This window comes from Centruroides sculpturatus, unplaced genomic scaffold (assembly GCF_000671375.1).
Source record: "Centruroides sculpturatus isolate CEXI.00-Female unplaced genomic scaffold, Cexi_2.0 scaffold2563, whole genome shotgun sequence".
In the NCBI taxonomy this organism is placed as follows: Eukaryota; Metazoa; Arthropoda; class Arachnida; order Scorpiones; family Buthidae; genus Centruroides; species Centruroides sculpturatus.
The window spans coordinates 724-26,573 of NW_019386650.1; the positions used below are offsets into that span (position 1 = coordinate 724).

Consider the following 25,850-nt stretch of genomic DNA (forward strand, 5'->3'; position numbering starts at 1 on the left):
TTTTCCAAATAGTGTCTGTTCCTTCATAATATCTGTTAAATTCTTGTTCAGTCATATTTTCCTTATCACTTTTTATTTTATATTGTGCCTCTTCTTTTATCTTTTTCACTATCAATGTAGCATTCCATTGTCTTCTTTCATAGAACAACACACATCTTGCTTTCCAAATCATTCGTTTCACAAGAGCTATCATCCATACTAAAACATACCGGTTTCTATTTTTCAGCTGAAACTCCAAGAAAAATTTAATATTAATCCAATTTATTTTGCACTTCCAGAGTTTATCAAACCAGAACCATACTTGCCTTGCAATATAGCACTCGAAAAAGATATGTTCATTGGTTTCTCGCAGGCCGCATCTGGAGCACCGGAAGTCTCGGACGCGGTGGTATGTACATAGATAATCTTTATTCATTACAATATTCATTAAAATTCTCCAGGTGAGTTCACACCACTCAGGAGGAAGGTCTCTAACATATTTCCAAGTTTTTTCCCAATCATAGGGGGAGTTTATCATATTACTATTAATTTGTTGCCTGTGAATTTCATTGTATACAATAACAGGTCTTAATTTATTAATATTTCCTATCAAATTTTCATGTTTTTCTACAAAATTTCTAATTACCTCCCTCCATTTTTTGAATTTCTTTTTATTACTTATTAAAAACGGGAACTGTCCCTCCTCCTGAGTGATTTTCTTGGTTATCGGTCCTAATACATATTGTAAAATATAATAATATGGATGTTTTTTGTCTTTTAGTGTGTTAACTATATGCGCTATTTGCAATGAGCACTCAAAGTCTTTTATATCCCACACCCTCCATCCCCCCAGCTTTCTATCGTTTCTCATCATTTTCCGACTTAGCGGTTCAAATGTATTCATCCAGATAAAATTATATAACGGTTTTTCTATCTGTTTAATCACATTTTTGTCTAAATTTGTCACATATAAAGTGTAAATTATACTTGCTATAGCAATTTTATTAATTACCACGACGCGCTCTGGGAGATATAACCAAACATTCTTCCACTTTTCTAAAATTTTATTTATTTTCTCCTTCATTTCTTCTAGATTTTTTATTTTACTATTTTTACCTACCCACACGCCGAGCATTTTTATTATGTCAGTTTTCTCTACTGGAATATCACTATCCATGTTCCCTACTAGATTTACTAATTTACTTTTATCAGTATTAATGCGCATGCCGGTATAATTACTAAAGTCAATTATCTTAGCATAAATCTTTTTTATATTCATTTGATCTGTAATTATAAAGTTTATATCATCGGCATGCGCGATAAATTTTAATTTCATCTTCATCCCTGGAACATGGACAGACTCTATATAATCATCGTTTAATACAGAGCGTAATAATACATCTATATATATTGCAAATAAAATCATCGAGCAGGGGCATCCCTGCCTAACCCCTGCTCGACACTCTATATCACTAGAAATTTCATTATTTAAATATATAAATGTACTCGGCGTGTGGTATAGTCTCTTAATTTGACTAATCTCTTCTGCATTAAATCCAAATTTATCTAACATCTCCCAGAGCACGTCGCGGTTTACAGTATCGAAAGCTTTGCGTACATCCACTGAGAGGATGGAGAGTGGGGTCTTTCGTTCTTTATATATATCTTGTAACACATTAATCATCATAATATTACTCTGTATGTTTCTACCTTTTGTCCCAGCACTCTGAGTGCTCACTAAATTATCATGAAAAATATCCTCAAGCCTCCTCGCTATTATAGAACTAAAAATCTTATAGTCTATGTTTAAAAGCGTAATAGGACGAAAATCGCCTACCCCCTATCCGCATTGTCCCCTTTATTTAACAAAACCATTTTTCCATAACTAAAATCACTGCCAAAAGGGGCATTAAAAAGACTATAAAAATAGTCTGTGTAAAGTTCGCTAAAAAACTTGTAAAATTCAGCAGGAATTTCATCCTGTCCGGGAGCTTTACGACTATGGAGCCCCTGGATAGCATCACGTATTTCATCTTTACTTATAATATCATTAATTATATTCTTATTCTTATCTTTTACAGGTTCTATCCATTCAAGTATTTTATTCTTATATCTATTATCCGTTCCCGGATCATCAAATAAGTAAGTATAGAATTTTACAAATTCTTCTAATATTTTATCTGTATCTGTTATAATTTCATTATCAGATTTTACAAGCCTATTTATTTCTAATTTTTCTTTATAGTTCCTTCCTTTCTCAAATACTATTTTTTCTACATCTCTTTTCATATTGTACTTTCTCATTTTATACCTAGTATAATTTTCACTATTTCTATTACTAATTTCTTTACTTATGTCATATTCTAACTTTTCAATTTCTTTTATATCATTTTTCATAATTTGTCGTGATAATTCTCTTTGTAATAACTTTAATCTATTAAATCTTTCCTTTTTTATTTTAAACCAAGTAATCTTTATCTGTTCATTTATCTCTTCTTTTATTCTTTTCCAATTATTCCATTCTATATTATCATCATTATTTTCCATTAAATTAATTATTTGAGATTGGAAGAACTCATCTTCTAATATTTCTTTTGTTATCCTAATATTTCTTCGTCTTTCTATATCATTTTCTATTTTAATAACTAATTCTATTAGTTTATGATCCGTTAATCTTCTATTATTATTTCTCACTGGATAAATACTTATACTATTTATATTATTCATATTTTCAGATATATAAACTCTATCCAGGCGCTCCATAATCAACTGCCCGGACCAGGTATAACCAGGACAATGCGGATATTTAAAACGGTAACTGTCAATAAGACTAAAATCCTCAATAAAATTCTTTAAAACTTTACGCGAACCATCTGGATGTAAAGTCCTATTCTTATCTAAAACATGTAAAACATTATTAAAATCACCAGCAATAATAAAATATTTTACACCAACCATATATTTATATAAACTATTAAAAACTTCTTTTCGCTCGGAGACTTGAGGGGGCGCATATAGATTAACCACTCTAATTAACTTGTTACTCACCTGGAGATCAACAGTTAAAATCCTACCACCGCTGTCCGTCTTAAAGTCATATACTTGTAATTTTTTCCGAACCATTGTAACAACACCGGTACTCCTGCGACCTGCAAATGAGGCATAAATATTAAAACCNATAAACTCTATCCAGGCGCTCCATAATCAACTGCCCGGACCAGGTATAACCAGGACAATGCGGATATTTAAAACGGTAACTGTCAATAAGACTAAAATCCTCAATAAAATTCTTTAAAACTTTTCTCGATCCATCAGGATGTAAAATCCTATTCTTATCTAAAACTTGTAAAACATTATTAAAATCACCAGCAATAATAAAATACTTTACACCAACCATATATTTATATAAACTATTAAAAACTTCTTTTCGCTTGGAGACTTGAGGGGGCGCATATAGATTAACCACTCTAATTAACTTATTACTCACCTGGAGATCAACAGTTAAAATCCTACCACCGCTGTCCGTCTTAAAATCATAAACTTGTAATTTTTTCCGAATCATTGTAACAACACCGGTACTCCTGCGACCTGCAAATGAGGCATAAATATTAAAACCAGTATAAATTCTTCTCAGATTTCTAACATCTTGTATATCTCTTATATTGGTATCCTGTACCATAAGAATATCTACATGATTAGTCATCATCAAATTCAGCAAATAAACTTGTTTTTCAATATCTCTAAAACCGGTTATGTTAATTGAAATCATCTTAATATACTTAGCCATGTTTGTTTTTACTTGTGTTTTCTACTTTCTTCTTTTTCTGTTCCGTTACTCCTCCTATTCTCATTCTCTTCTGTCCAGCTTTTTCCATACCTTCATTTCTTTGAGGCAAGACTCTTGGTTCTTTTTCAATACTACTATCTCTTGATCTAATTTTATTATCAATTTCCTTAACTTTTTCTCTTACATTAACATTTCCTACTTCTTGTGGTTTCTCCATTATAGTAACCTCCATTTCCGTTTCCATCACTTTTTCTACTATTTCTCCTTCTACGGCTAATAATTCTTTTTCCTTTTGTTCTTTCTCTACATTTCTTCTCTTTTCTAAACTTTTTTCTCTTTTCCTTTCGGTACTTTTACTTCTGGGTCCTCGTTTTATTATATCCGCATATGTTTCTACTGGACAACTTTGATTTGCATCATGCTCTTTTTTACAATGATAACATGCTGGGCAGTCCCTAATTAAATGTAGCAAACTGCCACATCTATAGCACTTCTTTATTGTACAATTAGCTATCATATGATCAGTTTCACCACATCTCCGACATTCTGGTATTAACCCAGCATAAAAAATTTGGACTTTTCTTCCCCATATTTCTAAAAAATTTGGAATCTTTCTTCTTGTTATTATTGTTAACCGATAAGTTCCAGTTTTAACTTTATATTTCGTACCGAAAGTATTAGGATAAACATTCAAAACTTTTCCATATCCACTGAACACCTGTCGTAGAAGTGTCTCATCTATTTCATAAGGTACATATTTAATAGTAATTGTAATTATTTCTCTATCTAAACTTTCTATCATGTATCCCATTTCATTTAAAACTATTGTCTGTCCTATTAATCTTTCTTTTAATTCTACTGAACTAACTCCTATTTCCACAATATTATTCGGGTGGAAACACACCTGTTCTACTTTTCCTTTATCTCCTATTTTCTTCATTAATTCTTCTATTAAATCATCTATTACTACTCTTTCTTTAATTACTACACGAACAGATTTAGTCTTTCTTAAAACACTTATCTTTTCCTTTTCAGGTTCTTGTTCAAATTCTTCCATTACCGGTTCGACCGACGCCCAGGCCAAACTTTCTTCATCCGGAACCAAATCCATTCCTCCTCTTTCAGCAAATATTTCTTCATTTCCCGGCGTGTTCAAAATTTCTTCCAACCGCCGAGCCATTTCCACAGTCTCGGGTGTCTCCACACCAAACATGTCCCTGGACTCTGCTGCTTGACTTACATCGAAGACGTTCATCTCCTGCAGCTTGACCAGCTAACAACTGGCTTGGCAAGTAGAGTAGAAAAGTCAAAGTCAAACTTACCATACACTGTCCAATACTAACTTTAATCTTTCTTTTCACAGTCCAAACTTCTTCGGGAACCAAAATAAAGTTAACAAAAATCGAAACTTTGGTCTTAGCCATAAGGCCGAGAAGCGGTAAAAAACACATCAAAGGTGCCGACGGGCCAAGTCTGGAAACGTACAATACACGTGTGGTGTGTCCAGGTGACGTCGATCGGCAAATATCCGTTAATACACACGAAAGAACGTCAGGAAACGATAGCAGACGATGCTAAAGGCTACAGGAAATGTCAGGTATTGCATGGGTGTTGCCTGACAACGGCATAAAACTCCTGTTGGTCACCAATCATCACAGGAGGAAATTATGCCGCAGCCCGTACCAGCGTTGCGTCGGTCGAATACTGATAGCATTTCGATGCTAAATATTTTTTCGCTAGCAAAATACATTAGAAATTTCTGTATGTAACGTAGAATATTTGCCGATTCGATATTACAATATATTCCATGCAATAATTTTGAAACAATTCGCTTTTATCCGTTATTTTAGAAAAATGTCGCGCTACTTCATTTCTTCAATGTAAAGAGTGAGGCTTACCTTTCCTGGGGTGCCTGGGTCTTCTACGTGCAGGCCGTGCGTGTTGTCCACAGTAGTCACACTCTGAAAAAATTGCACATTTCATTTTTCTTCAATAACTTCGAATCGCCGATTAGCGATAACGACCAACAGCACGGGAACGTCTTTCTCGCATCGCTCAGATTCATCGTAGCGTACCGGAAGTATGCGGCGATGGCGGTTTATCGCCATCCGCATTTTCTCTTACCTTTTCTTCTGCAATTCGCCACATTTCTTTTTCCTGCTAATCCTTGCTTGGAGAATGTCTTGCAATTACTGTAATCGCTCCTCTGGCATCTTCCGTGAATGACAACCAACTGGAAAAAGAAAAAAAATTTTTTTCTTCAATAATTAATTTCTCTATCTTTTATTATTTATTTCCCCCCAAAGGGGGGTGGGCTATCTCTGGCAATAAGTGCCAGGCCAGAGCAACCCGCGGCGGGGAGGGAGCAAGCCCCCTTTCCCGCCCCGTTCCAAAAATCAGGTTAATATCGAAGGTCTCCGATGGAGACCGTATCAGATATCAAGCTGATAAGAACAGATACTGTGGTCTCAAAGTTTTGAGCACTGTGAAGGGCTACAGAGCCAACCACAGCACAAGCGAGACATTTTTATATCCGTCCTCTCAAACAAAGATTACCAACAAGCCTTGAAAGGCCCCGGCTTGTCCATTAGAACAACTGAGGGACGGTAGGGAAAAATGCCGCCAAACGACAGAAAGTAACCTACTATTTCTCAAATACTCTGGGAAACACAGCATGTTAGTCACAATAAACCAACGACAAATTAACACAAAAAACATCAAGGGTTTAAGCCATTAAACTCCAACATCATGCCAATTTTTTATATTCTCCCATTTTCTGTTTTCATTATAAGCTTTCTACTATACCAACATTGCCTACTATGGTCTTCTTTTCTCAGATATCCCTTGATGATCAACTACAACCTAAACATATCAAACAAAATATTATTAAGTATCAACACATCAATTAGTAACATCAAATTCACCCAAAAACCAATCAAAAACATCAATTAAAAACAAGGAGTACTGTCAGTCCCCCTCCTCCCCACCATAGTGGTAATATAACACAAGAGCAGCAAAGGCAAAAGTAAAACATGACAGTCCACAAACTTCAAAAAACACCCGTATTTACATTCTCAAACTCTAAAAGTTCAAATAACATCATTAAAAAACATTTAACAAAACTCAGAAAGTACAGAAACTCAACACACTAAAAAGTAAACTCATAGTTCATCACGTAGTATAGTTCCTACTTGTGCCTTATGGGCAAAATACAGTTCACCACAACCTTTAAACCATTTCCACCACTCTTTTTTAATCTCTTTTCTCACAGCTGCTACTGGCTCTTCTATATATGCTGCCCACGTTTTGATATCGTGTTCTTCCCATCCTTCTTCTGTTAACTCTGTTCTCGTCTTTCTAAACACTTGACCCTTGAATCTTGCCTTAAACACTTTTGGTATCTTAGTAGACTCAGTATAAAACTTCGTTTCTCCATTACATTTATTTCTGAACTTTTTCATTTGTTTTACTGCTGCTTTTTCCTTCACTTCTTGTTCCTCCCCCTCTCTTGTTCCTATTTCTCTTGCTTCCTCTATACTCATTTCCAAATCTTGAACTACGTCTAACAATTCTTTTCTTACCAATTCCACACTTTTTTCACTTAATACTTCATCTATACTTCCTTCATTCCTATCCTCTTCTTGTTTTTCCTCTCTTTCATTCTCTATTTCTTCAATCTCATTCCTCTCTTCATCTTTCCTCTTACATTGGTATTTTTTATGACCATATTCATTACATTGATGGCACTGTATATTTGGGCAATTCCTAGCTCTATGTTCTTCTGACAGACAATTGGCACATTGCCACTTCACACCGGGATATTCTACTCGAATTTTACATCCTCGTATCTCAATAAAGTTAGGAACCTCTTTTTCCATTTGTATGGTAACATATCTCTTATCTGTAAGAATGTCTTTTTCTGGCAATAAATAATTGCATTCTATCCGGATTACTTTACCATATTCTCTAAGTTTTAAATCTATTTCTTTTCTATCGATTTCATAAGGTACTCTTAACAATTGTAATCTCTTAGTTTTTCCTTTTAATGCTCTTACACTTACATTCTTACCATTCCATTTCCATTCTGTCTCAAGAATTGCCATTTTCATTGCCTCATCTCTAGCTGTCATTATACATGATCTTTTTGTCATCTCACCAATTTGTACAATTACTGTCTCATCGTCCATTAATGCTCTTACAAAATCTTTTTAATTTATTTCTTCCTGAGCAACAAATCTCAGAGACATGGCTCCTATTTCCTGTTTTTCTTTTTCTGCCATCTTTAATATTAATAGGAATTCCAAAAACACTTATACTTTACAGTAAAATACTTTTTCTTTCCAAATCAAGAACTATCAGAAGCAGTTCCAATAAATCTAAGTCCAGAATCCAAAAAAGTCAAAAATTTTGTTCCAAAACAGAGAAATAACTACTAAGCTTAATTAAACACTAATTTACAGTCCAACAATTTATTCAAGAAACACTTCTTTTCTATCTATTTTCACTTTCAGATCCACACATCTCACTAGTGCTGTTCAGGTGAAGAACTCTTAAACTACTTACATTTTTACAAAATTAATCAGTATATTCCATTTATACTAATTTAATACAACTTATATTTACTTTATCATTATTTTCACAGTCACTATTAACTATTTAAACCATCTTCTAAGGCAAGACACGCCCCTCACGGGTATCTTTGGAGTGTCTATCATACAAACTATCAATTAAAGTCAGAAAGTTGCTTAATTTATCTTCTATAACTTTAAATACTAATACTCAATCACTCTATTAACTATTATTTCTCGTTATAAGTACTCACGAATCCCTTAATTTCTTCACTCTTTATCCATCTTCACAGAATACTCTAAGTTCACTCCATCGCTATTTTCCGAAAAAATCGATATTAATTCACTCCATTTCGACGAATTATCCTTCTATAATTTTTAAGAACACTAAATATCACTTCATTTTTTACTTTAACGCACAAAACAATCTTTCTACAAATCTCTAGCAGCTGCTCTCAAAAAGTCACCAATCCCTCTGGTGATAAGAACAGATTTAAAAGCCATTTATTGTTCAATTAAATATATACAAGGAGCCAATGGTGGGCAGAAAATGAGTATACATGGGCGCTTGGCCTGCTAGTAAAAAGACAGAAATGGTACAGTGAGTGAGTAGAGTTGAGGCGAAGCCTCAGGTAAGCGCGTGTACATGGGCTCATGGCCGAATAGGAGTACATGCAGTATGTACAGTGGTGTTGGTCGCGTTTACATGGGCTAATTGGCCGATAGTCATACATTAAGATGGGAGTAGCGCGTCGACAAGGGCACGAAGCCAGCTAAGGCCAGGTTGGCCAAGACACAAAAGAGTGCGTCGCGAGTACATAGACTGATGGTCAGTGTGCGTGCAAGAGGTTAGTTCTGGTGGCGGCCGCATAGGTGGTTAGTGTAAATGTCTCTACTCCACCTGATGCAGTCGCTCACCATAAGTTTTTTCATTAACTTGGAATAGTTCCTTGAGATACCAAGTCTCTGAAGAACGCTCTCGTTGGAGGCATCGTACCCTCCAAGGGCGCCGACGATGAAAGCATCTATAAAGGTGTCGTATCCTTGGCGTTGGAAGAAGTTGGCAAGTTCTGAGTATTTTGACACTTTCTCGGTACGGACACGATCGAAGGCATCTTCGCCATTTTCAAACGGGACTGCTATGTCGATTATTGTAGCTGTCTTTGGGCTGTTGTTAATAATCACTAAGTCCGGGCGGCAGTTGCTGGGAAAATCTGGAACCTGTTGGTTACAAAAGACAGTTAGGTTTTTATGGTTAAATGCATTATAGAGCCGGTCAAGGACTGCATTATGGCGCTTCGTGATTAGGCTGAAATTAGGTGGACAATGATTTATAACGTGGGCTAGCGTTTCCCGGTGGCGGCGACAGCGTCTGCAGATTTTGGTGGAGTTGCCGAATCGCTTCAATCCACGGAGGGGGACAACGCTAAGCCTGGCCCTATGGACAAAGCGCCAGTCAGCAAACCTGATGTAATTGCCTTCTTTCAGGAAGTGGTTGCTGACGGCGTTGTTGGCGATGATCTTAAAAGTCTTACCCTGGTCGGGTTTACTTAGCAGGTTGGTTAGGAAGGTGGATTTTGCAGCGTCAGAGAGCGTCTTTATGGCCGTTGCTTTGGCGATTACCTTGCCGTTGACGGATGGGATGAAGGCTCCATCAGGGCTGGGGTGCCAAACCAGGTCTAGTCGTTTCCTAAGTCGCCGTGTAGCCATTCTTAGGCGGGTCCATGTCGAGGGGATGTCGTAAGGATCACAACCAAATTCGCTCTCCATGGACCCGGAGAGGTAGGTGCAGACATCAGTGGCGGTCGGTGGGCGCTTGATGCGTTTTTCGACGACGAGGCGTAGGGAACGGTCTGCTAGGGTGGAGACGATGGGATCCCTAGAGTGGAGTAAATTGATAGCATGGCTTACCTGAGAAATGTCAGCCAGGATGCCGCATGGGGTAATGTTTGCGCCTCCTTGCGCATGCGGTAGGTGGGTGATCTCAGGGCTTGCTCACTGCGGAAGATACATCCACTTTTTTACATAGCGCTTGATTGCACGGTCGAGTTTTCCTAGGGATTTTTTGAGTACAGCGCCCAGGAGGAGGTGAAAAGTGAGTCTAGGTGTTAGAAACGTGCTCACGCAGTCGATCTTCTGCCACGGAGCGAGACGGGATCCGTCGATGCTCTTGAGGTCATTGAGGATGTCATTGATGACGGATTCGGCAGAGTGTCCCATCGTAAAGCCAGCGGGGATTCCAAGATGTTGGTAGTGGTCTCCCTTTTTTAAGTGTGGAATGTCGGCGTCCTGTATGCGAAACCGGCAGCTCTCGTTGCATTGGTATTTCCCGGTGACGGACAGGGTGGCACACTTCGCTGGATTGAAGAGGAGGCCGCTGTTGTTGGCCCAGGTGGACAGAAGATCGAGCTGGGACTGCAGACCATCGTTGGTGTTGCTGACAATAGTTATGTCGTCGGCATAGGCTAAAATAGAAACAGAGTTATCGTGTAGTTGGTAGCCTACCTTTAAGTTGGTGATGAGGCGGAGCACGGGTTCGATGGTGATGTTGAAAAGTATTGGGCTTAAGGGACAGCCCTGCTTCACGCCGGCACCTATAGTGATGGGGTCAGTCAGGCCCGTGCAAGAACGGACACGGGTGTAGCAATCATCCAGGAGGGCTTTGACACACTGGATAGAGGAGTCGCCAAGTCCGCACCACTCTAGGCAGGTGTAGATAGTGCTGTGCGGGACGGATCCAAAGGCGTTTTTCAGGTCCAACCATGCTACGTGGCAGCTGCGGTTCTTGCGGCGTGCATCTTGAATCGCCGATTGAAGGGTGAAGGTATGCTCTGAACAACCATCGTAGCGCATAAACCCCTTCTGCGCTGGAGAAATGATGTCGTTGTCCTCGCACCAGCGCAGGAGGCGGCTTGCAATGCAGGCGGAGTAGATTTTCCCCATCGTATTAGCAAGGGCGATGGGTCGCCAATTACGGATATCGCCACGGTCGCCCTTCTTGTGAATGAGGATAGTTGTGGAGGACTTCCAGCTGGCCGGGGTGGTGCCAATCCTCTGCACTGCGTTGAATACTGCAGAGAGGATGTATCCCTGAGGGTCAAGACGTCTCCAGATGTAGTATTTGATTCCGTCTGGCCCAGGGGCCGTATTACGGCACTTGGCGAGCTGTTTGGCAACCTCAGCAGGGGTGAAGATGCCATGGAGAGGTTCGTGGGTGGTTGGTTGAGGCCTGGGTGGTAGGGAGGTGATGAGAGGCTCCTGCGGGACCGAGCGGTGGCTGGCCGTACTAGTGAAGTGTTCAGTCAGAATGTTTTTATTGATGTCACAGTAACGGCTGGGGCCGCGGGTAATTTCACTGAAGGCCTTCTGCCTGTTGGCCCGGTATAACCGCTGGATCCTGCTGGCATCGGCGGCGTCACTTCTAGTTGGTTGTTGGCCTCTTCGCTGGCGATGGGGTCCCGTACGATGTATTTGACGTTGGTGGTCACGCTGCTGGTGTTGTGGGCTCATGCTATTGGCGAGGGAGGTGAGGTCCTCGACCATAACCTCCAGCATGTCAATGTCCAGTGCGCTATCAAACCGATCTCGCCAAGCGAGGACCCAGGGCGGCGGGGCAGATTCCGGATCAGGTTCAGGAACGTCTGTAAATGGTTGGCTAGTCAGGGCGCTTACCTGGGGTGGGATGGTGATGATTGGAGTCTCCGGTGGTAACAGGTCCGGCGCAGAAGTGGCTGGACTGGAGGCAGGAGGAGGTGGGACCGGAGTGGTGACATTGCTGGTGCTGGTTGGACTGGTAGGACTATCGGCGAGTCGTCGTTGGCGTTGGCACTTACGGCGACGAGGGCGCCTAACCAGAGGTGGCGGAGAGGTGTCACTTCCAGGGCTCGGGTTCGGAGGGCTAGCGGTCCGCACATTGGTGTCTCGAGGAAGTCTGGTTGTGCAATCAGCAGAAGGTGATGTGGGTCTGGCTGCAGGAGTACAAGGTTGGCAACAGTCGGAGGACGGCTCATCGTGGGTAGCGCTGGTAGATTCCAAGGAAGCAAGATAGGCCTCGTCAAGGGGACGTCCTTCTGGTCTTCGCTTGCCGGTTGGTAATCGGGGCCGGTTCCTCGGGTCTCTACTGGTGCTGGTGGGAGAGAGAGCTGGAATCTGGGCCGAACAGTTGGTAGATTTGGCCTGATGGAGCTTCAGCTCTTTTAGCTTCTCGGAACGGACTCCGCACGCACGACATTCAAAACTGAGAAATCCACCGTGAATCCGGCGGAGATGTCGTGACAGGCCCCCATGATCGACGTAGTCCCGATAAACGGGTAGACACGCCGGGCAATGGTAGGGGGGGGCGGAGGGGCACGAGTAGAGTGACTTCGGCCGGGTTTGCAGGCTGCGGCATGGATCAAATGTGCAGGGGGGGATAGGAAGAAAGAAAGGGGCGGAAATGCCTCCCGGGGTGCCGGGGCAACCAACCGAGAAGAGGCTGGAAGAGGAAGACAGATATGCTACTCAGGCAAGCCTGGGTAGCAAAGGAAGTATACGTTGCGTCGTGATCAAGGATCACGCCGCGACAGAAAAGTGGTTGCTGGTCAGGCAGCGAATACACTGTGCGTTTAAACAGTGCAGGCCGCCCTTCCAGCGGAAGTAGGAAGAGTGATAGGAAAGAGAAAAACGTTAAAAACTACTTACCGACTCGGCGGGGAGCATCCGGCTCAAAATCCTGGAGTCGTCGAAATGGGGCAGAATCAGGCTTGATTTAACACATCAAGCTGATAAGAACAGATACTAACGATGTTTTAAAGTTTAGATATTTTTGTATCCTAGGTTGCGTCTCCAGCAGATATTCTATCTACTCAACCCCCAAATAGATCTGTCCATATATCTATAATTTCAGCTAGTATCCTATAAGGTAAGTACTATTAATAATATTACTGTTAAAACTAAAATTACAATAAACCCCAAAAAATTATTACCATAAATTTCATATTAAATTATGGCAAAAAAACCACAAATATATAAAGACGCAACACAAACCAAATCAGTAAAACATAAATAATATATAACACCCTTTTTTAATTGCAATTAAAATTTGCAATGGGTGTAAACCAGCTAATAATTTAATAGTTTAACCAAAAATATTTAATCAAATCACCCATGTTTATGAAGACTGCCCTTATAACTGGGCCATGGGTATGGAACTATTAATTCTTAACCTAAACACTTAAACTACAATAAACACCCCATTTAACTGCCCTTTGTCATTGGGCCCTTGGGTGTTTATGCAACAACAAACTTAAACTAAACTTAAAATTAAAAAACACCCTAACTATATACTGCCCTTTGTCATTGGGCTTAGGGTGCATACTAAAAACTAAATTAAACACTAACATTAATACTAAATTACCCCAATAATTCCCTAATATAGGGATTAGTGGGCATAACCTTTCAACAAAAACACAAAAAGCAAAATTCACACAAAAATAAATCTCCTTTTCGGAGTTATTGTGTGATTACAATAAACTTACACTTTCAACACATGAATAATCAAAAACATTCAAAGTATCAAAAACAAATATCACTAAATATAATATCTCATAAAAAACAAACAATCTTAAAACATTAAAACATAAAAATAAACTAACAATCCCAATATATTAGTAAAGTTATATCAATCACAAAATATACTAAAAATATATTACATCAAATACAAAATAATATTCACTTATCGGCACTTATCAGATATTCCATTCATCATTAAATAAATAGTTATTATTTTCATATTTCCAAATAGTACTTTCAGTTCCTCTATATAATTTCAATTTTTCACTATCACTCATTTTTTCCATATCACTTTGTAACTTATACCTGGCATCATCTTTAATCTTAATAACTAGATAAATAGCTCTTATTTGTCTCTTTTCATAAGTTTGTATACATCTTCCTTTCCATATCCATCTTTTACTCAATGCTATCATCCAATTAAGCATGTATACACTCTTTCCTTGTACCTTATAGTCTGTATGGTATTTTATTTGTTCCCATTCAATTATTGTCCTCCAAACTTTTGCCAACCAACCCCACACAGCCTTTGCTCTAGGACATTCATAAAACACATGCTTGATGCTTTCCACATTTCCACAATAAACACATTTATCGTCCCTTCTTCCATGATATAAATACATATACTGTTTTGTCATTACAATATTTTGTATGATCCTCCAGGTGGTTTCTCTCCACTCAGGTGGTAATAGGGTAACATTTGCCCAGGTTTTTCCCCAATCTCTTATACTTGTTTCCATACCAACACTGAAGTGTTGTTTATAAATATAACTATAAATTTTTCCTGGTCTTATTTTATCACTATTTAAAATATTATTCCCATTTTGACTCATTATTTCAGTCACCTGCATCCTCCATTTCTTATACTTTCTCTTATTATTAACCATAAAAGGAAAACTTTCAGTCATTTGTGTAATCTTATTGGCAACAGGCCCCAATACATATCTAAATACATAATATAGAGGATGATTTTTCCTCCTTAATACATTAAATATTACAGATAATTGAACAGACTGCTCAAGGGACTTAACGTCCCATATCTGCCATCCACCATTCTCAATATTATTTTTCATCATTACACGACTAAGTGGCTCAAAGGTCTTATTCCATAAATATTTAAAAATAGGTTTCTCTATCATTCTAATATCTTCCTTATTTAAATTTGTATTATATAGTATAAACATAATTCTTGCTATTATAACCTTATTAACTATAACTGCTCTCTCCGGCATATATAGCCATACAGTGCTCCATTCATCTACCGCTTCTTCAATTTTTTCTACCATTAAGTTACGATTCTTGTTATTACTCTCTTCACCATACCAAGTACCAAAAACTTTTAGACTTTTTACTCTTTTTATATTTAGTTCACTTTTTATATTTCCTATTATATCAAAGAGTTTACTTTTCTCTATATTAATCCTCATTCCAGTCATATCACAAAACTCTTTTACTACTACAAAAACCTTTGTTAAAGAGACACAGTCTGTAATAAAAAAATTTACATCATCAGCGTGTCCCACAAATTTTACACTTTCTCTCATTCCTGGAATATAAATTGAATTTATTTGATTTTCACCATCAATCCTCTTAAGCAAAACATTTAAGTATATAGTGAATAACACCATACTACTAGGACAACCTTGTCTAACTCCTCTCTCACATTTAATCCAATCTGAACCATAGTTTTCTATAATTATTTTTGTTTTTGGAGCACTGTATAGTTTTTTTACCATTTCTATTTCTTTAGTATTAAACCCATAACTACTTAGTATATTCCATAGAACCTGTCTATGGACTGTGTCAAAGGCCTTCATGAAATCTATCGATAAGACAGATATGGGATTCCCTCTTATCTTATATATTTCACAAATTAAATTCAAGAGAACAATATTTTCCTGAATTATTCTACCTTGCACCCCTGCACTTTGGGTGCTCGCAATCTCTTCCATAAATAACTTATTTAACCTTCTACCAATAATAATACTATATAATTTATAATCAATATTTAACAAGGTGAGAGGTCTAAAATCTCCTACTCCTCCTTCCCCAGTATCTTTCTTAGGAATAAAAACCATTTTTCCTTGACTAAAACTTTCACTAAAGTTTTCCATATTATACAATTTATAAAATATTTCACAAAAATAACAATTAAAGTACTTATATAATTCTCCCGGAAGGCCGTCAATCCCTGATGCCTTATTAGTATGTATCTCCTCCATAGCTTCCATAATTTCTTGTTTTGTTATTTCTTTATTTAAATTATTATCATTACTACTTTTAATTGGCTTAACAAATTTTTCAAAGTGCAGCCACAAATTACTATCATAGACCCTTTCATCAAATAAATTCTCATAATAAATTTTAAATTCATTTATTATATCACTTTTATCAGTAATAATCTCATTATTTTTATTTATTTGTTTTACTCCTAATTTTTCCTTAATTTTAATTTTCTTTTCAAAAACTCTTCTCTCACTCTCCCTTCCAAGACGTAGCTTTTCTAATTTATATCTAATATAATTATCTTTTTGTTTTGCATCTATTTCTTTCTCTATTTCTTTTTCTATTTGTTTTATCTTTTCCTTATTTCTATTATTTATATTATTAATTATTAACTTAGATAACTCTCTTTGTAATTTTTTTACTTTATTAAATTTTTCTTTTCTTTTCCTTTCCCATGTTTTTTCAATTAACTCTACTATTTTCTTTTTTATTTCCACCCATTTATTCCAATCTATGTTTTCCTTTTTCTCATCAATTAATACCTTTACCACGTCTTGGAACTCAGAGTCATTCAATATCTCATTACTAACTTTAGCTTTCCTTCGAATGACAGGGTCCATTCTCATATCAAAAACTACTTCTAACATACTATGGTCGGAGATACATCCTTTCTTACTTTTTATTTTATATTTAATTACACTACTTATTTTTCCTATTTCCATTTGTGCATAAATTCTGTCTAACCTTTCCTGCACTCCTCGGCCTTCCCAAGTATAACCCGGGTCGCAAGGATAAGTATATCTATAAACATCAACTAATTTAAAATCATTTATCACCTTTTCTAAAACTTTTCTCGACCCGTCAGAAAACATAATACCATTCTTATCTAATGCCATTAAGACATTATTAAAATCACCAAGTACAACTACTTTTCTAAAAGTAACAAATAGATTTCTCACCTTGCCAAAAAGTTCCTTCCTTCTAATTATATCTGTATATGCATAAATATTTACAATTCTCAAGAGCCTGCCACCAATACTCACATCCACCTGGAGGATCCTACCTTCACTATCTGTACGAAAGTCCTGTGTTTTTACTCTCTTATTTATCATGGTTACCACTCCTGTACTTCGTCTAATTGAGAAGGAAGCATACACATTATAATTTTTAAATATTCTTCTGAACTCTCTCACATCATCCATATTCCTCACATTTGTATCCTGCAATCCAATAATATCAAAATCCTCCATTCTAGTTACATTTAATACAGCAAACCTTTTTTCAGCACTTCGAAAACCTGTTACATTCATAGTACTTATCTTAAGTTTTCTATCCATTATCTAAACTTTTTTGTGTTTTGCCTACTTTCTCTTTTACTGCACTCTCCTGTTCCTCAACTACCCTTTTTCTTTTTGCCTTCTTTTCTTCTATCACCTGTGTTTCCATTACTTCCACCATTTCCTCTTCCTCATCACTTTCTTTATTATCTTTTTGTTTTACTTTAGTTTTTTCATTTCTCTTCTCTCTATTTAAACTTTCAAATCCTTCTATAATAGGTTTCACTATCCGAGTACTTTTATCCTTTTCTATTCTGTTTCCTGCCACTTCATTTACATCATTTCTTTGTTCTTTTTCTTCCTTCTCTTTTTTCTCTCTCTCTCTTTCACTAATTGTCCTTGGTCTATTTTTAACTATTTCTGCAAATGTTTTCTCCGGACATTTATTTCCAGTGTGTTCTTTTTGACATTTAACACATGCTGGACAATCTCTTATCAAATGATACTTAGATTTACATCTATGGCACAACTTTACTACACAATCCTTTATTTTATGATCTTTACCACCACATCTTCTACATTCCTCCTCCATACCCTTATAAAACACTAGTACCTTCTTGCCAAGTATCTCTAGATAGTTCGGTATATTAATTCGTTTAAGAATATTTATTCTATAAGTTCCTGTCTTTATCACAGGTAATCCTCCAAAATTATCTGCAGTAATTTTTACAACTTTTCCAAATTTTTCTAAAATTTTTGTTAAACCTTTTTCGTTAATTTCCGTAGGCACATACCTTAATGTCAAACGAACTAGCTCTCTTTCAGTGCTCTCTATTATACAATTATTACCCTTAATCTGTATTTCTTCTCCTATTAATTTATTTTTTGCAGCTACTGTTGTCAATCCAATCTCTATCACTCTGCCAGGCATAAAACAAATTTGTTCTACCCTTCCAACGCCCTCTATCATCGATGTAATCTCATGAACTAAATCTTGAACATTTGGCTTTTCTATTTGATCTTTCACATAAACTCGAACTGTTCGAATTTCAAAATTAATTTCTTCATTTTTCTTTTCAGAATCTTCGACTTCTTCTTCTTCTTCTTTATCGTCAATAGCAGAAAACATCGTTGACGTTCCTTCTCTCGGATCGGGAGACGTCGTCCAAGAAGTTAATCCCGTCAAGTCATCATCAGCTTCAGATGTCTCCATCCCAGTTGCTGCCTTACAGTCTGCTGCTTGACTCGAAGTTCTGGCTCCTGCCAGTCTCGAACGATATCTCCGGCTCTAATCGCCGGGTTAGCCAAAGTTAATCAAAGTCAGAATAAATACACTCACCAAATTCCAATTCCACACCATAAAATTTTTCCGATGTTCGGGTATTTTCCTGGGAACACTATAATAAATAGAAATAACGATGAACAATAACAATATATTGGTCTTAGCCATAAGGCCGAGAAGCGATAAAAAACACATCAAAGGTGCCGACGGGCCAAGTCTGGAAACGTACAATACACGTGTGGTGTGTCCAGGTGACGTCGATCGGCAAATATCCGTTAATACACACGAAAGAACGTCAGGAAACGATAGCAGACGATGCTAAAGGCTACAGGAAATGTCAGGTATTGCATGGGTGTTGCCTGACAACGGCATAAAACTCCTGTTGGTCACCAATCATCACAGGAGGAAATTATGCCGCAGCCCGTACCAGCGTTGCGTCGGTCGAATACTGATAGCATTTCGATGCTAAATATTTTTTCGCTAGCAAAATACATTAGAAATTTCTGTATGTAACGTAGAATATTTGCCGATTCGATATTACAATATATTCCATGCAATAATTTTGAAACAATTCGCTTTTATCCGTTATTTTAGAAAAATGTCGCGCTACTTCATTTCTTCAATGTAAAGAGTGAGGCTTACCTTTCCTGGGGTGCCTGGGTCTTCTACGTGCAGGCCGTGCGTGTTGTCCACAGTAGTCACACTCTGAAAAAATTGCACATTTCATTTTTCTTCAATAACTTCGAATCGCCGATTAGCGATAACGACCAACAGCACGGGAACGTCTTTCTCGCATCGCTCAGATTCATCGTAGCGTACCGGAAGTATGCGGCGATGGCGGTTTATCGCCATCCGCATTTTCTCTTACCTTTTCTTCTGCAATTCGCCACATTTCTTTTTCCTGCTAATCCTCGCTTGGAGAATGTCTTGCAATTACTGTAATCGCTCCTCTGGCATCTTCCGTGAATGACAACCAACTGGAAAAAGAAAAAAAATTTTTTTCTTCAATAATTAATTTCTCTATCTTTTATTATTTATTTCCCCCCAAAGGGGGGTGGGCTATCTCTGGCAATAAGTGCCAGGCCAGAGCAACCCGCGGCGGGGAGGGAGCAAGCCCCCTTTCCCGCCCCGTTCCAAAAATCAGGTTAATATCGAAGGTCTCCGATGGAGACCGTATCAGATATCAAGCTGATAAGAACAGATACTGTGGTTTCAAAGTTTGTATAACGACTTAGCACTATTTCCAATCGTTTTTCCTTCATTAAGCCAGATGCCAGTGTAGAGCGATTACAGCATGTTATATCGCGCATGCTGTTTATAAGAGAAAAACCTTCCCGTGCAAACTGTGCAACACGCATGGCACTGCAATGAAGTAAGACCACACCACCACAAAAAAGGTTATTTACAACAGTACAAACCCGACAATATAGTAAATAAGGTTACATGAGAACAAAACCCGACAAAAAACTCAGTAAAAATACATATAAACAAAACCCGACAACATATTTGAATGTACAAAAAATAAACCCTTTAACAATAGGGTAAAAATTTGTATACACATGCATAATTTCAAAAATTTACAAAACATCAATAAATATGCAAAAGAACTATAAAATTAAAAATTCAATATAGAATGCAAAAATTTAAAACAATAAAACATCAAAATTTAAAAAACAAACAGTAAAATACAATTTGTTAATAAACACTAAACTAATAAACAGTTTTACAAAAAAACAATGTTAATAAACACATTAAAATTAAAATCATCGCCTCTCGTCGTTAAATACAATTTTATCATCATATATCATAAAGATTAGCTCAGATCCTCTATAATATACATTTAATTCTTGTTCATTCATCTTTTTATAATCACTGCATATTTTATAACATAACTCTTGCTTAATTTTCGTTATCAATAAAGATGCATTCCATAATCTTCGCTCAAAAGTCAGAAGACATCTACATTTCCAAAGCATCCTTTTTACCAAAGCAACACAACAATTTAAAAGGTATACATTTTGATTTCTTATAGTTAAATCAATCTGATATTTTACATGTTTCCATTCTATTTTTATTTTCCAGACCTTGGAAACCCAGGACCATACCGATCTAGCAATAGCACACTCAAAAAATATATGAACAATAGACTCAACATTTCCACACCTACTACATCTTTCATCCCTAACTCTGTGATACAAGCGTAAGTATTCTTTACTCATAATTACATTCGATAATATACGCCATGATGTTTCAAGCCACTCAGCTGGAAGACTAAAAATATTTTTCCAAATTTTAGCCCAATCTAAATTACTGTTTATCATGTTGCTATTTATATGTTGCTTATGAATAATCGCGTATATCCGACTCGGTCTTATTTTTCTATTAAAGTCAAACGTATCACTATATTCATTTATAATCATTCTTAAAAGTTCTCTCCATTTTCTATATTTTCGTTTATTCGACATTATAAATGGGAAATTTGTCTCCAGCTGAGTAATATATCTAGAGATCGGTCCTATAATATATCTTACTATATAATACAATGGATGATTTTTCTCTCGTAATATGTTAATAATGACACTTAATTGTAATGAAAACTCAAAATCTTTGAGGTCCCACACTCCCCATCCTCCTTCATTAACATCATTTCTCATAATTTTCCGACTTAGCGGTTCAAAAGTATTATTCCAAATATATGTATATATATCCTTTTCTATTTCTTTTATATCATATTTATTCAAATTTGTAATATACAATTTATATATTATCTTTGGCACAATTACTCTATTCACTACTTGAACTCTTTCCGACATATATAGCCAATTTTCTGCCCAGCTATTGATTTCGTTTTTAATTTTTGTCGTCATTTCATGTAAATTATTATTCTTTTCATTCCTACCATACCAAACACCAAGTAATTTTAAAGTATCAACTCGTTCTATTTCATTTTGCATTGTCCCGATGTCTCCCACGACATCCATTATCTTACATTTACTCTTATTTATCGTCATTCCTGTATATTCACTAAAAAGTTGTAAATTTATAAATATCCGATGTAAACTTAAAAGATCGACAATCAAAAACGTAATGTCGTCTGCATGACTAATATAATTTACTTTTTCTACCATTCCAGGAATGTAAATAGACTCTATTAAACTGTCATTTTTAACATTAATCAATAATGTTTCAATGTATATTGTAAATAAGATCATCGAAGTCGGACAACCCTGACGTACTCCTATTTTACACTCAATATCGTTTGAGCTTTCACCATTTATAACAATTCTTGTACTTGGTGCCTGATATAGCCTTTTTATAAACCAAATCTCACTATCATTAAAACCATATCTATCCAAAATTTGCCAAAGAACTCTTCTATTAACTGTGTCAAAGGCACGTTTTACATCTATAGATAGGAGGGATAGTGTGGCCCCTCTTTCCTTATAATAATCTTGTAACAATCTAAGGAAAGTAATATTGTTTTGTATCGTTCTATCTTTAACCCCAGCACTCTGTGTATTACCAATAATATTTTTAAATATTAACTCGAGTCTTTTCGCTACAATTGTACTATATATCTTGTAATCCATGTTTAAAAGCGTGATAGGTCTAAAATCCCCAACCCCTTTATCCGTGTTATCATTCTTTTTAAATAAAATCATCTTACCATGACAAAAAATGTCACTAAAATCGGTAAAATTGTATAAACTGTATAATAAATCGATAAAATCCCCTTTAAAAAACTTAAAAAATTCCGAATTAATACAGTCTCTCCCAGGCGCTTTATGATTATTTAAGCTTTGGATCGCTTCATCTATCTCGCTTTTAGTAATTTCTCGATTTATAACATTATTCATTTTATCTTTTATAGGTTGTATCCCTTTAAGCACATCTTCTTCTAACGTGTCATCAGTTTGCAGATCCTTAAAAAGGTATGTATAATAAGAGTGGAATTTATCAATTATCTCTTCATTATGTATAATCTTATTTCCAAATTCATCTATAATACTTTCTATTTCTAAACTCTCCTTAAATTTTCCTCTTTTTTCAAAAACTGCACGTTCAGCTTCCCTTTTAATACTACATCTGTTCAATTTATGTCGTATATAGTTCTCTTTATTTTTATTATCTAACTCTTGTATAATTTCCTTTTCTATCTTATCTATTTGCTCTTTACTCTCAGTTATAATTGCATTTGATAACTCTCTCTGCAGTCTTTTTATCTTAACAAATTTTTCCTTTTTATGTCTTTTCCATACCTTTTCCACTTCTTTATTTATACTTTCTTTTAAATCAACCCATCCTTTCCAATCTATATTTTCCTTCCTATTATCGATTAATTGTTTTGTTTTATTTACAAACACTTCATCCTCTAATATTTCCTTAGTTATTTTTATCCTTTTTTCTTTCTTTATTTTCCCTACCAAATCAATACTTAAATCTACCATTTTGTGATCTGTCAATCTTCTATTTTCTGTTTCTACACCGTAACATTTAATATCAATTTTTCCAGCAACAGTATCAGATAGGTAAACACGATCCAAACGTTCCTTTACACCGCGCCCTTCCCATGTAAACCCCGGATAACACGGATAATAAAATCTAAAAACATCATAAAGTTTAAAATCATCTAAAATTCGTCTCAAAATATTTCTCGAGCTATCATACATTATAGGCCCGTTCTTATCAATAGAATCTAAAACACAATTAAAATCTCCAAATAAAATTATCTCCCTCCCAACCCTTAAAAAATCAGTTAAATTTCTAAAAAATTCTTTACGCTCAAAGACTCGAGTTGGTGCATACATACTAATTAATCTAAAATACCGATCTCTAATATCAACATCTACCGCAATAATCCGACCATCACTATCGGTTTTGAAGTCCTGTACAGTTATATTCTTTTTTATCATTAAAACCACGCCTGTACTCCTTCTTATCGCAAACGATGCATATATATTATAATGTGTGAAAATTCTCCGTAACTTTTTAACATCATCCAAATCTCTCACGTTTGTGTCCTGGATTCCCAACACGTCAATATCATTAGTTATAACTAAATTTACCAAATAAATCTGTTTACACTGATCCCTCAAGCCAGAAATATTTACAAATCTGATATTAATTTTTTGTGTATTAGCCATAATCTTTTCTATGTTGTGACTGACTCATTTGTTTTCCAATTCTCAAATTTTCTTCTAATATCCACTGTTTATTCTCCCTTTGTATTCTATTTATTTTAGCTGCCCTTTGTTCTATACTTAATGACATATCATTATTAATATCATTTATAATCTTATACGGATCATAACTAGCACTTCTCTTTCTTCGTCTACTCTGTCTTAAATCTACTTCTTTTTCTCCCTCTATTCCTTTCACTATATCTTTCACTTTACTAATCTCTCCCTCATTTCCATGACTCTCTTTTTTATCAATTCTTTCTACTATAACCAATGCTTCCGATATTGTACACTCCTCTATCTCTTTCTCCTGTTGTATTTGTCTATCAATTTCTTTAGTTTGTTCATTAATTTTTTCTTTTTTCCACCTATCTAAGCTTTTTTCACGTTTTCGTTCTAAACTATGTTTACGAGGTCCCACCTTACAAATTTCTGCAAAAGTTGGAATTGGACATTTATCTCCCTTATCATGATATTTTTTGCAGCTATAACATACAGTACAATCTTTAACTAAATGCATCTTACTCCCACACCTAAAACACAGTTTTACCGGACATTCCCTCGCCTCATGTTCAATATCTCCGCATTTGAAACATTCTTTACGACTTCCTACATAATATATTTGGACTCTTCGTCCTAACATTTCCATTGAAACAGGTATTTTCTTTCTTGTAATTAGAGTCACCCGAAATGCACCCGTTCTGACATTAGTATTTTTATGAAGTCCCGTATAAACATTTACAATTTTACCATATTTTCCAAGAATTTCTTTAATTAATTCCTCATCTACTTCTACAGGTACATATCTCATAGTTATTACAATTAAATCTAATTCTAAACTTAATGTCTTGCAATTACTGTAATCGCTCATTTACTACTTTCCCATACTTTCCCATTATTTCATAAATTAATTCCTCATCTACTTCTACAGGTACATATCTCATAGTTATTACAATTAAATCTAATTCTAAACTTAATGTCTTGCAATTACTGTAATCGCTCATTTACTACTTTCCCATACTTTCCCATTATTTCATAAATTAATTCCTCATCTACTTCGTATGGGGCATATCTAATTGTAATTGTAATTAAATCCGCCTCTAAACTTTCAATAATGTAATTATTATTACCAACCTGGACTTCCTGTCCCACCAAACGTTCTTTATCTTTCACTTCCAACAGTCCCACTTCAATAACACCTCTAGGGCGATAACATACTTGTCGAACACAGCCTTCTTTCTTCAATTTCTCTTCACAAGCCTTTATTAGTTCCAACGTTTCTATTCGCTCTTGACTGATGATTCTTACCGACTTAATTGTAGAATATCTCTTTATCTTTTCAGCTTCTTCGTTTTCAATTTCTTCTTCCATCGATATTCCTTGTGTCATTTCCATTAGACCGTCTGGATCGGTTGCAGCCGCATCGAGACGTCGACTGGAACGTTGATTGGCCGACCCATCGTGGATGACAAGAGATCCCCCCTTGCCACCTAGGGCCTCCATAGAAGAAGCACAGCTCGTTGAAGGGGACGGCTCCCCCATCTAACTACCTCGGAAATCACCCGAGGTGTTAGAAAAATTAGTTGTAAAGTCAGTAAAACCACAAAACGAAACTCACCAAAAAAAGGCTGTAAAACTTCTAAAACGTCCAAAAAGGGTAATAAAATCCAGGTATAAAACTTCCAAACTCCACAAAAATTTTCAAAGTTCAAACAGCAAAAATCAGCAAAAGACGGCAAAAATGGCGAAAATCCGTAGAATACAAAACTATAAAGCAAGTTTTGTGAACAAGAACGACTCTTTGATCTTAGCCATAAGGCCGAGAAGCGATAAAAAACACATCAAAGGTGCCGACGGGCCAAGTCTGGAAACGTACAATACACGTGTGGTGTGTCCAGGTGACGTCGATCGGCAAATATCCGTTAATACACACGAAAGAACGTCAGGAAACGATAGCAAGCGATGCTAAAGGCTGCAGGAAATGTCAGGTATTGCATGGGT

At 36.3% G+C, this 25,850-nt stretch overlaps 1 long non-coding RNA gene, 1 other non-coding gene and 1 pseudogene across 2 annotated transcripts; 1 reads left to right on the plus strand and 2 right to left on the minus strand.

Moving 5' to 3' along the window:
* Window positions 1-6,071: 6,071 nt before the first annotated feature.
* Window positions 6,072-6,261, minus strand: LOC111615489. The gene has a single exon (XR_002755087.1). It is a non-coding gene; the product is annotated as a U2 spliceosomal RNA (small nuclear RNA).
* Window positions 6,262-19,718: 13,457 nt separating this feature from the next.
* Window positions 19,719-19,890, minus strand: LOC111615490 (annotated as a pseudogene).
* Window positions 19,891-20,670: 780 nt separating this feature from the next.
* On the plus strand, window positions 20,671-25,502 carry LOC111615488. Its single transcript, XR_002755086.1, has 3 exons — window positions 20,671-20,869; window positions 22,541-22,601; window positions 25,193-25,502. It is a non-coding gene; the product is annotated as an uncharacterized LOC111615488 (long non-coding RNA).
* Window positions 25,503-25,850: the final 348 nt, after the last annotated feature.